A 17,217-nucleotide genomic window follows, 5' to 3' on the forward strand; every position below is an offset into this window, starting at 1 on the left:
GTTATTATTGCTTGTCGTACATGCTTTAACTGCACATGTTTATTTGGTAGTCTCGTCCTAGCCTCGTCACTACTTCGCCGAGTTTAGACTCGACACTTACCAGCACATGGGGTCGATTGTGCTAATACTACACTCTGCACTGTGTGCAGATCTCCATACCGGAGCTTTTGGACCTTAGAGTGGTTGTTGCCTTCAGTCTAACGGAGACCCGAGGTAATCCTGCAGACGTCTTCAAGCCTTGGCGTCCCCTTCTATCTTTTATATTCTGTTTCCATTTACTTCAGAGACAGATTGTATCTTTCTTTTCAGACAACATCTTGTAGTATTCGTAGATAGTATTATGACACCAGTTCTGGGTAGAGATGTAATTTGAAGGTTTTGTCGTAGTATTTGGCCAAGTTATCAGATTTCGTCTTCCGCATTTCTTTTATTAATATTTTTATTCCGCTGTCGATTCCATATAAATTTGAAATTTTTAAAAGGTTACGAAAAAGGATAATAAAATCTATAACGCTTGGCTTACCTAGCTTTCACGAGTAGGTGTCATCACGACTCGCGGGGGTGGAAGTCCAGGTCATGATAGTAGTGGGCCCAATGCTAACAGTTATTTACATTTAGACTGGATCTGCCCTGGGCTGGATCTGCCCTTTTTTGTTTTGAGTTTTATTGCAAAACCTGAAAGCATGTGTAAATTCTTGTACCCTTATAAATTATGAATTTCTGAGATACCACTGTCATATTTTCCGTAAATTTTTGTACTGTTAATACTACATGTGGACTGTAACACTCAAACTCGTCATTACTTTCAGTCAAAAGGTTAGATTTGTTACTTATTGAGTTGGTTGTACTCACGTTAAACCCTGCACCTCGTGTGCAGATCCAGGTGCTTCTGGACAGGGCGGTTGCTGATTCGCAGAGATCAGACTTTCGGAGATCATCAAGGCAGTTGCTTGACGTTCGCAGACCTTGACTCTCCTCCCCTATCTTTCAGTTTATTTATTCAATTCTACTTTCTAGACAGTGTACTAGACTATGTCATTATGTAGATGCTCATGTACTCGGTGACACCTCGATTTGGAAAAAACTTATGTATTGAGTTATAATATTCTATTCCGCTTTAAGAGATTTTTACTTATTTAAACTATTTTAGCATATTTCAAAGTGAGAGTGTTAGAAATGTTTGAGTAGAAGACTTGCCTAGTACCATGATAGGTGCCATCAACACAGATTGGGTTTTGGGTCGTGATATTTTCCCTTCTCCATTACCTGGTTTTACGATTTCAGTATTGTTGGTGTTGTTGCTTTCTTGCCGCTGTTGCTTTTCTTAAAATCTTAGTATTGATGTTCTCTTCTGTATTTTCCTTGCGTCTCCTACGATCATTGGAGTTGTATTGTTTCGTGTTCACTTTGAATTTTCTTGGCTTGATTCAACATGTGCGTATTAGTCATTTTGCCTCATTTGCAACTGCAGGTTCCTTTTTGTTTTTCTTATTTGGGAATATGTGCTTCTAAGAGTTTTATGAGTTTGACTTAGGATTTTACATTTGTGATTTAATCATAGAGTCCATTTTCTAATTTGTGGTTGTGATTGTTGAATCTAAATTCCTATGGGTTTTTGCCCTAATGAATAGAAGGATTAGGAGTTCTATTAGTTTGCTTTATTTTTCTAAATAAAAATAAGAGCATCTCTTTATTTAATACTAATAACTCCAAATCAACTCTATTGAGCAACACCGATAGGGCGAAGGAACATCTACTACTAGATAGGCCGCCTCCTTAAGTATTAAATAACCTGAAAATAGATAGGGCTGGCTATATTTATTTTGTTAAGCTTGCCAACTTGCGCAATACTAGTTTCCTTAAGACATGTAGTATCTTGGGTGATATAACAAGCAATACTCCGTAGTATTAATATAAATATTCCATGTTGTCAAAAAAACAAAAACAAAAAACTCTATTGAGCAACAAGAGAAAAAAACATTGTTTGCCAATCATTATATATGCACATCTAGGTATAGCATTGGGCGCAGTTGGTTAAACAATTAAATTAACTGGAGCTGAACCTGCTTTCAGGATTACTGGTTATACATTTGTCCCAACAAGCACTTGAATCTCTACAACTCTTTCATTGACCATAGGACACTAAAAAAAGAAGTAGGATAGACTCAATTTGCGCAGAGTGTTGCGAAAGCCAAATGTATATAGTGTGAATAAGTCACAACTACTATACCAAAAATTATGACAGCCACCAAATAATAAATAAGACAATAAAGCAACAATAAAGGGAACACCAGAATTTACGAGGTTCGGCTAATTTTGCCTACTCCTCGGACACAACCAATATTTTATTCCACTCCAAAAATACAAGTGAAATAATACTAAAGAGAGAAGATACAAATGCCTTAAACAGATGAGAAGGCAAATGAGAGGTGTATTTAAATCCTAAACATTAAGCCTTCTTTTATAGGGGGAAAATCCCCCCAACTTTTGTTTTCCCACCGATGTGGGACAAACATTTCTGCCAAACTTAACAAATCTCCACCTTGGCAAAATTCCACATCTTCAATTTTCTCTCAATAACAAATTTTGATTGTGTCTTCATCTTCAATCTTCAGTTTTCAACAATGTTGATCAAATCCAAACAATGTTGAAACTTGACCGCAGTCACCACCTTTGTCAGCATATCAGCAGGATTCTCCGTAGTATGAATTTTCTTCACCGTGACTCCACCTTCTTCTATGATTTCTCGTACGAAATGATACCGAACATCAATGTGCTTCGTCCTTGCATGATAAACTTGGTTCTTCGCTAATTGAATAGCACTTTGACTATCACAAAAAATTGTGATACCTTTTTGTTCAACACCAAGCTCCTTTAGCAATCCTTGAAGCCAAATTGCCTCTTTCACAGCCTCTGTAATAGCCATGTACTCTGCCTCTGTTGTAGACAAAGCAACTGTTGACTGCAAAGTAGACTTCCAACTAACTGGTGCCTTTGCAAAAGTAAACACATAACCAGTAGTTGATCTTCGTTTGTCCAGATCACCCGCAAAATCTGAGTCACAATATCCAACTACAGACTGATTGTCTTCCTGCTCAAAAACTAACCCGACATCTACAGTATTATGAATATACCGTAGAATCCACTTCACAGCTTGCCAATGCTCCTTCCCTGGATTGTGCATATATCTGCTAATAACTCCAACAGCTTGTGAAATGTCAGGCCTTGTGCAAACCATTGCATACATCAAGCTACCAACAGCATTTGCGTATGGTACCTTTGACATATACTCTCGTTCAGCTTCATCCATTGGCGACATAGTAGTACTTAGCTTAAAATGGGAAGCAAGTGGAGTACTAACTGGCTTAGTCTTGTCATCTATGCCAAAACGTTGAAGTACTCTCTTCAAATATTCCTTTTGAGATAAACAGAGTTTCTTTGAACGTCTATCTCTAATTATCTCCATGCCAAGAATTTTCTTTGCCTCACCCAAATCCTTCATCTCGAACTCCTTCTTCAGTTGAATCTTCAACTTATCAATTTCTTCCGAATTCTTGGAAGCTATCAACATATCATCAACATATAGGAGAAGATATACAAAGGAACCATCTTTAAGCTTGTGCAAATACACACAATGATCGTATTTGCTTCTCTTGTACCCTTGCCGCAACATAAACTCGTCAAATCGCTTGTACCATTGTCTAGAAGATTGTTTCAATCCGTACAACGATTTTTCAAGTTTGCACACCATATTTTCTTTTCCAGCAACTTTGAATCCTTCTGGCTGAGTCATGTAGATTTCCTCCTCCAAGTTTCCATGTAAAAACGCAGTTTTTACATCCATCTGAACTAGTTCCAAATCCAATTGTGCTACCAAAGCCAACATAATTCTAATGGAGGAATGTTTTACAACTGGAGAAAACACTTCATTGTAATCAATTCCCTCCTTTTGAGCATATCCTTTGGCCACCAATCTTGCTTTGTAGCGAACATCTACTTGGTTAGGAAATCCTTCTTTCTTTGCAAATACCCATTTGCACCCAATTGCTTTCTTTCCCTTCGGGAGATTGGCCAATCTCCATGTATGATTCTGATGAAGGGACTGTATTTCATCATTCATGGCAATCCTCCACTTATCTTCTTCTGAACTTTGGACAGCGTCTTTATAAGTGGTAGGAACATCATCAGCTACAATTGAGGTTGCACAAGCAACCGTCTCTATGAGACGAACAGGTTTCGTTATTGTTCTTTTTGGCCTGCTGGTTGCTATTGATTCAAGTTGTTGTTGAGGTTCCTGAGTTGGAATCTCCTCTACTGGCTCTCCTTCCAGAGGGTAATCTTCATTTGTTTCCTCCTCTGCTTCTTGTGTAGGAAAAATAAATTTTCCCTCAAACTCCACCTGCTTAGAAGCACCTTCATTTTGTTTGGTATCTTCTGTTACCTTATTTACCATAGCAGATTCATCAAAGGTAACATCCCTGCTGAATATTACTTTCTTTGTCATAGGACACCATAAGCGATATCCTTTGACTCCAGAAGTAATTCCCATAAAAATAGCCTTCTTTGCCCTTGGATCCAATTTTGACTCTGTCACATGATAATATGCAGTTGAGCCAAACACGTGCAAAGAGTCATAATCTACAGCAGGCTTTCCATACCATTTTTCAAATGGTGTCTTGCCATCAATAGCAGCAGATGGTAGACGATTAATGAGGTGGCATGCATATGTAATTGCCTCAGCCCAAAATTCTTTGCCCAAGCCAGCATTGGACAACATACACCGTACCTTCTCCAGCAAGGTCCGGTTCATACGTTCTGCCACTCCATTCTGTTGTGGTGTATGTCTAACAGTGAAGTGTCGGACGATGCCATCATTTTCACAGACCTTATTGAAATGATCATTTTTGTATTCACCTCCATTGTCTGTGCGAATACACTTGATCCTCCTGCCTGTTTGATTCTCCACCATCGTCTTCCATTTGAGAAAAATTCCCAGCACTTCATCTTTGTTTTTCATTGTATACACCCACACTCTTCGAGAAAAATCATCAACAAAGGTTACAAAATAGTGCTTCCCACCCAATGAAGGTGTTTTGGAAGGACCCCAAACATCAGAGTGTACATAATCCAAAATGCCTTTAGTATTATGGATCGCTGTACCAAATTTAACCCTTGTCTGTTTCCCTTTGACACAATGCTCACAAAACTCCAAGTTGCAAGCCTTTACTCCTTTTAACAATCCTTGATCTGATAGAGTTTTCAAGGATTTTCCTCCAGCATGTCCCAAGCGCATGTGCCATAGCTTGGTTGCTTCTGCCTCTTTGTCGTCACTGGATGTCACTGTCGCTGTCCCAATAACTGTACTGCCACGATAGCGGTACATATTATTATTCTTCCGATTAGCCTTCATTACCACTAGTGCACCGGAGCATACTCTCATCACTCCATTTTCTGCAATGATTTTGAACCCTTTTGATTCTAGGGCTCCTACAGAGATGAGATTCTTCTTCAAATCCGGTACAAATCGAACATCTGTTAATGTTCTGATCATTCCATCATGGTTCCTTAATCGTATTGAACCAATGTCATATGAGGTAAGAGGGTTGTTATCCGCTGTGTGGATGACTCCATATTCTCCTTCTTGAAATTCCACAAACCAGTCCCTAATTGGGACACATATGATAGCTACAAGCCGAGTCCATCAACCATATGTCTGATGATGTTGATGACTCTGTTGTAACTAATGAGAAGTCTGAATCATCACAATCAGCTACATTTGAATCCATAATGGCCTTTCCATTGTTATGTTTGGCCTTATTCTTCAACTTCGGACAGTCTTTCTTCCAGTGCCCTTTTTCTCGACAAAAGGCACATTCATCTTTGCTGGGTCTGGATCTTGACTTGGATCTTCCCTTCTTTGTCCTCGTTTGATTTTGAGGACGACCCCTCACAAATAGTGTTTCTCCTTCTCCGCCCTTCTGTTTTTCTCGCTTTCTTTGTTCATAGCTGTACAAAGCCGAACAAACTTCTCTGAGAGAAACTTCGTCATTTCCATGGAGTAGAGTAGTTTCAAGGTGCTCGTACTCATCAGGAAGTGACGCCAACAACATCAAGGCCAAGTCACCATCATCATAAGTTGTATCCATATTTTGCAAATCTGTAACCAACTTATTGAAACTGGTGATATGTTCATTCATCGTGGTACCAGGAACATAGGTGAAGTGAAACAGTCTCTTCTTCATGTACAATTTATTTTGACTATTTTTCTTCAAAAATTTATCCTCCAGTGCTTTCCATAATTTACTTGCAGAAGTTTCCTTTGTGTATGGATATTTCTGCTCTCTAGCAAGGTAGGATCGAATGGTACCGCAAGCAACACGGTTGATAATTTTCCAATCTTCTTCTCTAATAACATCTGGTCTCTTTTCTTCAATGGAAAGATCTAGCCCTTGTTGAAAAAGGACATCTAGAACCTCGCCTTGCCACATCCCAAAATGCACGGACCCGTCAAAAATTTCTACCGCAAATTTCGCATTTGACACAATTCTTGTCATAAGCGAAGATGTCAATGATGACGTATTGTTGACACTTGATGTAGATTCTTCTTGTTTATTGTCTCCCATATTTGACACAAATATTATTTAATAGCTGACAACACAAATCAAGATTATTTCCTTTCTGATGTAGAAGATCAGACTAAGCTGCAACCACAGAGCATACTCAGACAGAACTTTGACTCAGTTACCAAGATAAATCTTTTCTGATGTGGAAGATCAGACTATGCTGCAACCACAGAGCATACTTAGACAGTATCTTGGCTCTGATACCAATTGTTGCGGAAGCCAAATGTATATAGTGTGAATAAGTCACAACTACTATACCAAAAATTATGACAGCCACCAAATAATAAATAAGACAATAAAGCAACAATAAAGGGAACACCAGAATTTACGAGGTTCGGCTAATTTTGCCTACTCCTCGGACACAACCAATATTTTATTCCACTCCAAAAATACAAGTGAAATAATACTAAAGAGAGAAGATACAAATGCCTTAAACAGATGAGAAGGCAAATGAGAGGTGTATTTAAATCCTAAACATTAAACCTTCTTTTATAGGGGGAAAATCCCCCAACTCTTCTTTTCCCACCGATGTGGGACAAAAATTTCTGCCAAACTTAACACAGAGAGCCAGCACAAGCTTTAGTTTGTCATTTATATGGACATGTCAACTCTTACTTCTCTTGCCCAAAGTTGATGCATCAAGGGCTTTCGCTAATACACTAGCTCTTATCATTCAGTGAATAACCAGACCTCAACAACACACAGCAAAGAAACAAAAGTGCTTCCCATTTCTCATATTGATGATTAGTTGTCTAGGCTGCTACTTTTAGGACCAATTCATTTGTTTTTAATTAATAATTGCAAGGATTAGATCAATACATGCACTTCTTCCTGCAAATCTATGTGTTGGCATTTGAAATTTTACCATTCTAGTGTTCAGGTAAATCTTGTACCATCTCATTAATGTTTAGGAAAATTTTGGTATCAAATTGTAAAATGAAACTTAAGATTTCTGTTAATTTTTTTCTGAAAACAAATAGAAGTAGCTCTCTCACTTGTATTGTACTAAAGGAAAATACTACAACAACAACAACAACGACCCAATATAATCCCACAAGTGGGGTTATAAAGGAAAATGAAAAATCTAATTTTTAGTAGGTGCTATGGTAATTGGTACAAGCTCACACTTTTTAAATTTTAACATGCAAAAGAGCAGCATATTAGAAAAAATATGGCTTACTGATCTATAAAATTTATCGGCATTCTTACTCAAATTTAATCTTGATTTACATTAATATTAGCTATCTTGATAAATTCTAACTTAATTCTTCTTGTCAAGGTTCTTCTCCAAAGAAATTGATATGCGAAAAGCGATATGCTTTACACATTCGCTTCTAGGACGTCACCCCCACGCGTCTCCTGACTATAATTTTTAAGATTGGTTCTGCTTGCGAGTTGTATGAGTGAGCTTCCAGATGCCTCCAAGCAAGTGAAGGTTGTCCGGGCAATTGTTGCGCTGGAAAGAAACTAAAAAATTTCTACTGAAATAATTGTATATCTATTTAGTAAAACGTTCTCCTTTGTTTTTACTTTTGATTCTTGAGGGAAAATACAAAGCAGAAAATATTTGCTGGTAGTGCAATGTTCTTGCCATACACTATATGCTTGTCAATTGGGATATGAAATTTTGTTCGTCTATGTTGTAAACAAATACATACATTTTCGCAGCACCTTTTTATTCTTTCGATAGGTTTATGCAGTACCACTTTGTCGGGTCCGTGCTCAGCACGGGCATGCTTCATCTAGTAATATATATTAAGCGACCATGATCATCTACCCTAATATATTAAGCGATCATTAAGAGTAACAAACAACAAATAAATTATAAATTAGGTAAGAGAAAGTATAAATCGTTTTGTCGTTATCAAATTGTTTCAACCTCTCTAAATAATAGCCTGACGCAGCAGAATCCTTGGCAATGTCATGTGACATTTGCTTTCATAAACTAATACTTTGATGTAAATTTACCAAAGCAAATGTTTGACCCCTTAGAGTCGTGTCATTTGACACGTTTGTAACTGTTACGACTCAAATCCTACTAGGTTGTGATGACACCTAGCCCAATGTTAGGTAAACCAACCAACATAAAACACAACGTAAATTAAAATCATTGAATAAATAATGAAATTCACGTTTGTAACTGTTACGACTCAAATCCTACTAGGTTGTGATGACACCTAGCCCAATGTTAGGTAAACCAACCAACATAAAACACAACGTAAATTAAAATCATTGAATAAATAATGAAATAAGAATGCAAAATTTAATACAAATTACCCCAAGAATTAATATAACAAGTTATGAGCAACTAAGAGTGGGAATATAATGTTGATATGAGAAAATACATTATCTGGTTGAGTATACATAAAGAGAAATACAATATCTTAGGCTACCATAAAAAAATGGAAGCTAATAGCTGGACTACTGATATGTCCTCAAACTTGCTCTCGAACTCTGCAACAACTCAACTTCAAAATTTACACACAAGATACAAAAGTGTAGTATGAGTACACTGATCCTTGTACAAAGAAAGTATCAATACTAACCTCAATGAAGTAGCGACGATATTTTAGTCAAAAGCTCGTTGTACATAACCTGTATAGTTCAAGAGCATGTACAATAATATAAAACTAACCAAAAGAATAATTGATATAAATATTAAGATGCATAGTCAAAGAAGAAAATAATACGCATACTTTTTCATAAATACTATCAAAAGCATATACAAATGCACCAAATTTGCATATATAGGAGATTAGTTACTTTAGCTCGTGTTGAGCCCGGGCCCAATTCCAAAAGCTAAAGCTTGCAAGAGTATTTGAAATCAGAAGAAATAATTGTTTTACTTCATTTTACTTTTAAAAATATATTCCTATAAGTTTTTGAAGTCCAACTAGCCTTAGCATGTTAATCTTGTTTGACCTATTGTCACGACTCGATTTACCCAACGACTGGATCGTGATGGCGCCTAACATTGAACCCACTAGGCAAGCCAACGTTATTTATTATTCTACCTTTTGCCTTTATTTTATCAATTTACCAAGTTAATTCAAGTAAACAACGGAAATAGAAATGCGGAAGAATAGAATTTTAACAGTTTAACTAATACCAATACAAATCACATAATAACAATCCACCCAGAACTGGTGTCACAATCTCACGGACTATTTATGAAAACTACAAATAGGGTCTGAACAAAGAAAATACATGCCTGTCTTTGAAATAGAAAAAAACAGAAAGAGACAAGATAGGAAGGGGACGTCAAGGCCTGCGGACGCCTGCAGGACCACCTCGGGTCTCCGATGGACTGAAGGCAGCAACCCCTAGCTAAGGTTCGTATGCTCCAGTACCGGGATATGCACAAAAGAGTACAGAGTGTAGTATCAGTACAACCGACCCCATGTACTAAGTGTCGAGCCTAACCTCGGTGAAGTAGTGACGAGGCTAGGACACAACAAACAACATAACCTGCAATTAGACAATATCTAACAGAATAACAGTAATAGAAGCGAATCAAAAGTAACGGGAAAGGGCAACATGTTTTAGGGGATAACAACATAAGGGAACACGGAAATGACGGAATAAAACAATTAAGACGCTTGAATCAATAGCAATAAGAAATCACAACAAGTAGGCAAAGAATGCACGGCATCACCCTTCGTGCTTTTACTCTCAATCCTCACTATGCAATCAATAAAGAAAATGTGCATGGCATCAGTTCGTGCTTTATCGCTCTTCCTCACCAAATGAATATTAGAAATGTGCATGGCATCACCCTTCATGCTTTATCTCTCTTCCTCACCATATGCATCAATATCTATGTAAATATGCACGGCATCACCCTTCATGCTTTATCACTCTTTCCTCACCCAAACAATAGTAACAATCAACATCCCGACAAGGAATCAACATTTAAGAATAAATACATCTCGGCAAGGGAATCAACAATAAGAATTAAATACGTCCCGGCAAGGGAATCAACTATAACCAATCTTGTTCCACTAATTTACTTCACAAATGAACCTCAACTAGAGTCAATGCTCAACAATAGACAAATACAACGAAAAATGATCATAAGTCTTACTCAACATGTGTAATCAACAATTTAGGCATTTATAGTACTTATCAAGAATCACAATGATCACAATTTAAGACTCACGGGCATGCTTGACACCAACGTTGATACTCATCACCACACCTATACGTCGTACACTACACTAGCACATAGCAAATAAGGCGCAACACCTATTCCCTCAAGCTAAGGTTAGACCAAACACTTACCTCGATTCCACAACCACAAATCAAGCCTCAACTATCGCTTTCCCTCTAGAATTCACTTACAATTCACTTGTATCTAGTCATAATTAGTTTAATAACATCAATAAATGCTAAAGAACTCACACCCAATGCATAATTATAGTTTTCCCAAAAACTCAAAAATTGACCCCGGGCCCGCTTGGTCAAAACTTGAGGTTCGGATAAAAACCCGATTATTCATTCACCCCCGAGCCCGAATATGCAATTGGTTTTGGAATCCGACCTCAGTTGAGGTCTAAATTCCTAAATTTCGAAATTCTCAATTTTCACCCAAAAACCCATGAAAATCCCTAGATTTTATGATGAAATCTAGTAAAATGATGATGTAGATTTAAAGAAATGAGTCAAAAGTTATTTACTTATGATTTGGGGAAGAACCCTTCTTTGAAAATTCGCCCAAAAGAGCTTAGGGTTTGAAAGAGTTTGGAAAATGAGGAAAATCTCGTCTAAATTTCAATTTACCCAGGCTTCGCAATTGCGAAGGTTGGCCTGGCCTGATTTCTTCACAAATGCGAACCATCGTTTGCAATTGTGATTACTGTTGGAGTCGCATTTGTGACATGGAACTTCGCAAATGTGAAGGTCCCCCCCCCCCCTCTCAATCATAGCAAATGCGATGGTTATTCGCAAATGTGAGCTCGCATTTGCGAGCCAGGCTTCGAAATTGCGAAGCCTGCAAACCTGCAACACACCAGTTGTTGCTCCTAAGTTCAAAACACTCCACGGCCTATCCAAAACTCACCCGACCCCTCGGGTCTCTAAACCAAACATGTACGCAAGTCCAAAAATATTATACAGACTTACTCGTGCGATCAAATTATCAAAATAACATCACCAACTATGAATTTAGCCTCAAAATCAATGAAATTCTCAAGAACACCTAAAGTTACTATTTTCACAACCGAGGGTCAAATTTATATCAAATCAAGTCTGTTTCGTACCAAATTTCATAGATTAGACTTAAATATTATTTTAGACCTGTACCGGGCTCCAGAACCAATATACGAGCCCGATCCCATCACATTCAAGCATTATTCAATTTTCAAACTTCCTATATTTTTCATTTAAATAATTTTCTTCAAAAATTCATTCCTCGGGCTAGGGACCTCGGAATTCAATTCCGGACATACGCTCAAGTCCCATATTTTTCTATGGATCTTCCGGGACTATCAAATCTTGAGTCCAGATCCGTTTACCTAAAATATTAACAGAAGTCAACTTAATTCAATATTAAAGGCAAATTTAGCATTTTTCTCAAATTTTTCACATAAGGGCTTTCCGGATATACGTCCGGACTGTGCACGCAAATCAAGGTAAGACAAAAGTAGGTTTTTAAGGCCTCGAAATATAGAATTAACTTTTAAATCAAGTGATGACCTTTTGGGTCTCACATCCTCCACCTCTAAAACAATCGTTCGTCCTCGAACGGACATAGAAAAGAAGTACCCGGTTGGGGGAAAAGATGGGGATATCGGCTCCGCATATTGGACTCGGACTCCTAGTAGCTGCCTCGGCAGGCTGACCTCTCCATTGCACACAAACTGAAGGGAAATTCTTAGATCTTAACTGACAAACCTGCCGGTGTAGAAAAGTCACTGGCTCCTCCTCATAGGTCAAGTCCTTGTCCAATTGGACAATGCTGAAGTCTAACACATGGGATAGATTGCAGTGATACTTCCGAAGCATGGACACATGAAACACTGGATGCACAGCTGATAAACTCGGCGGCAACGCAAGTCTGTAAGCCACCTCTCCCACTCGATCAAGAATCTCAAAAGGACCAATAAATCTAGGGCTTAGATTGCCCTTCTTCCCAAATCTCATCACGCCCTTCATGGGTGACACCTGAAGCAACACCCGCTCTCCGACCATGAATGCCACATCACCAACCTTACGGTCGGCATAACTCTTCTGCCTGGACTGAGCTGTACGAAGCCTATCCTGAATGATCTTAACCGTATCCAAGGCATCCTGAACTAAATCTGTACCCAAAAACCGAGCCTCTCCCGGCTCAAAACATCCAATCGGAAACCAACACCGCCTACCATATAATGCCTCATAGGGAGCCATCTGGATGCTCGACTAATAATTGTTGTTGTGGGCAAACTCCGCTAATGGCAAGAAATGATCTCAAGAACCTCCAAAGTCAATAACACATGCTCAGAGCATATCCTCCAATATCTGAATAGTATGCTCGGACTGTCCGTCCATTTGAGGATGAAATGATGTGCTCAACTAGACCCGTGTACCCAACTCATGCTGCACTACCCTCCAGAAATGCAAGGTAAATTGCGTACCCCGATCAGAAATAATAGACACGGGAACACCATGAAGACAAACGATCTACGGGATATAAATCTCTGCCAACCGCTCAGAAGAATAGAAAACTATCATATGAATGAAATGCGCTGACTTGGTCAGCCTATCCACAATAACCCATACTGTATTGAACTTCCTCTGAGTCCGTGGGAGTCCAAAAACAAAGTCCATAGTTATATGCTCCCACTTCCACTCAGGAATCTCAATCTTTTGAAACAAACTACCAGGTCTCTGATACTCGTACTTTACATGCTGACAATTCAAACACCGAGCTACATACACGACAATATCCTTCTTCATCCTCCTCCACCAATAATGTTGCCGCAAGTCTTGATACATCTTAGCGGCGCCCGAATGCATAGGATACTAGGAAATATGGGCCTCCTCTAGAATCAACTCACGAAGTCCATCCATATTAGGCACACAAACACGACCTTGCATCCTCAAAACTCCATCATCTCCGACTGTAACCTGCTTGGCACCTCCATGCTGCAATGTGTCTCTAAGGACAAGCAAATAAGGATCATCATACTACCGATCTCGAATATGCTCAAATACTGAAGAACGAGTGACTGTGCAAGCTAAAACACGGTTGGGCTCAGAAACATCCAACCTCACGAACTGATTGCTAAAACCTGAACATCCAAAACAAGCAGCCTCTCACCGATCGGAATATATGCAAGGCTGCCCATATTGGCTGACTTTCTACTCAAGGCATCGGCCACTACATTGGCCTTCCCTGGATGATACAAGATGGTGATATCATAGTCTTTCAACAGCTCCAACCACTTCTTCTGCCTCAAATTTAGCTCCTTCTACTTGAACAAGTATTGCAAACTCTTTGATCCGTGAACGCCTCACATGACACGCCATATAAGTAATGTCTCCGAATCTTCAGTGCATGAACAATGCGTGCTAGCTCCAAATTATGAAATGGATAATTCTTCTCATGAATCTTCAACTGTCGCGAAGCATATGCAATAACCTTGCCATTCTGCATCAACACCGTACCAAGCCCAATACGAGGTGCATCACAATATACCGTATACGGTCCTGAACCTGTGGGCAATACCAATACTGGCACCGTAGTCAAAGCTGCCTTGAGCTTCTAAAAGCTTGCCTCATACTCGTCCGACCACCTGAACTGGGCACCCTTCTGGGTCAACCTGATTATCGGGGCTGCAACAGATGAAAACCCCTCCACAAACTAGCGGTAATAGCCCGCCAAACCCAAGAAGCTCTGGATCTCTGTAGTTGATGTGGGTCTAGGCCAGTCCTTGACTGCCGCAATCTTCTTAGGATCCACCTGAATACCCTCTGTTGATACAACATGACCCAAGAATGTAACTGAACTCAACCAAAACTCACAATTCGAAAACTTAGCATATAACTGATTGTCCCTCAAAGGCTGGAGAATGACTCGAAGATGCTGCTCATGCTCCTCCCAGCTGGGAGAATAGATCAAAATATCATCAATGAAGACAATCACGAAGGAATCCAAATAAGGCTTGAACACTCGGTTCATCAAATCCATGAAAGTTGCTGGGGCATTTGTCTACCCGAATGACATCACTAAGAACTCATAATGCTCGTACCGAGTGCGAAAAGTTGTCTTAGGGACATCAGATGACCTAATCCTCAACTAATGGTAGCCAGATCTCTAATCAATCTTCTAAAATACCTTGGCACCGTGAAGCTGATCAAACAAATCATCAATAATCGGCAATGGATACTTGTTTTTTATGGTGACTTTGTTCAACTATCGACAATCTATGAACATCCTCATCGACCCATACTTCTTCTTAACGAACAACATCGGCGCACCCCAAGGCGACACTTGGTCTAATAAAGCCTTTATCCAGCAAGTCCTGCAACTATTCTTTTAATTCTTTCAACTCTGGCAGAGCCATACGATATGGCGGAATATAAATGGGATGAGTGCCCAGAGCCAAATCAATGCAAAAGTCAATATCCCTGTCGAGTGACATCCCCGGCAGGTCTGAAGGAAATACCTATGTAAACTCACGAACAACGGGCACAGAATCCATAGAAGGAACCTTAGAACTTGAATCACGAACATACGCCAAATAAGCCAAACATCCTTGTCAACCATACGCCGAGCCTTCATATATGAGATAACCCTGCTGGTAGAATGACCAGGAGTCCCTCTCCACTGCAAACGAGGCAACCTCGGTAATGCTAAGGTCATGGTCTTGGCATGACAATCCAATATAGCATGATAAGGGGATAACCAGTCCATCCCCAAAATGACATCAAAATGCACCATGTCAAGAAGTAGGAGATCTACACAGGTCTCAAGACCCCAATAACGACCACGCAAGCACGATAAACATGATCTACCACAATAGAATCACCCACCGGTGTAGACACATATACAGGAGCACTCAAAGAATCATGAGGCACAACCAGATAAGGGGAAAAATAATATGATACATAAAAATATGTGGACCCTGGATCAAATAGAACTGAGGCATCTCTACTACAAACTGAAACCGTATCTATGATAACTACATCGGAGGCCTCAGCCTCAGGTCTGGCTGGAATAGCATAACATCAGGGCTGGGCCCTACCACTCTGAAATATATCCCTAGGACGACCTCCTACTAGCTGACCTCCACCTCTAGCTGCCTGGCCTCCACCTCTAACGGCCTGACCTCCACCTCTAACACCTCTACCCCTACCTTTGGCTGGCTAAGCGGGCGGTGGAACACCCAGTACTAGAACTATAGCACGAGAATCCTAGTGCTGAGAACTGCTCGAGGCTCGAGGGAAAAACCTAGCAATATGCCTCGTATCGCCACAAGTATAGCAAGACTTAGGCTGATGAGACTGCTGACCCTGAAACTGACCCTAACTGCCTAGATAACCACCCTGGAAACTCTGGAGCGAAGGTACACTAATAGGAGCTGGTGGTGCACTGTAGGGCAACTGATCAGAATACTGCGTATGTAGACCACAGCCACCTAGAGCACCGTGAGAAGCCTAAAGTGCTGACTAAAACGGCCTGGGAGGATGGCATCTACCAAAGGAATCCCTGCCTCTAGATGAGGCACCACTGAATCTGTTGGAATGATGAGGCCTCTTGTCTGACCCCTGATCGCTCCCCTGAGCTAGAACCATCTCAACCTTCCTGGCCACATTGGCTGCATCCTGGAAAGAGATCTCACTGTTTGTTTCCTTAGACATCTGCAGTCTAATAGGCTGAGTGAGTCCCTCAATAAACCTTCTTATCCTCTCTCTCTCTCGGTAGAGAGTATCATAAGAGCATGATGAGCCAAATCAATAAACCTCATCTCGTACTGGGTAACAGTCATAGATCCCTGCTGAAGACGCTCGAACTGTCTACGGTACTCCTCTCTCTGAGTGACGGGAAGGAACTTCTCGAGAAATAGCTACGAGAACTGGTCCCAAGTGAGAGATGGTGACCCAGCTGGTCTGGCCAAACAATAATCCCTCCACCATTTATTGGCGGAACCTTATAGGCGAAAAGTAGCAAAGTCGACCCCATTGGTCTCCAATGTCCCCATGTTCCGAAGAACCTCATAAGTAGTAGCGAACAGCTTGGTGAACCTGTCCAATCTCTACAAAGCATCGGCAGACATAGCTGCTCCATCACCGGTCTGAGCTATTACACTCGGCTGAAATACTCCAACTGGCTGAGCAGTTGGAGTCTAAAACTGGGGAGCCATCTGCTCCGGAGTGCGGGTAGCGGGAGTTTGTGCTCCTCCCCTAGCCTGAGAGACTACTGATTCTACAGGAAGTAAGCCTACCTAGGTGACACTCTCCATAAGGCCCACTAGATGGACTAGAGCATCCTGGAGTACCGGGGTAGCAATGAACCCCTCTGGGACATGAGCTGGGCCCACTGGAACTGTCTAGGCCGAAACCTCATCATCAAACTCTACCTAAGGCTCCGTTGTTGGTGCTGCTACTCTAG

The sequence above is a fragment of the Nicotiana sylvestris genome, chromosome 2 (assembly GCF_000393655.2).
Source record: "Nicotiana sylvestris chromosome 2, ASM39365v2, whole genome shotgun sequence".
NCBI lineage: Eukaryota > Viridiplantae > Streptophyta > Magnoliopsida > Solanales > Solanaceae > Nicotiana > Nicotiana sylvestris.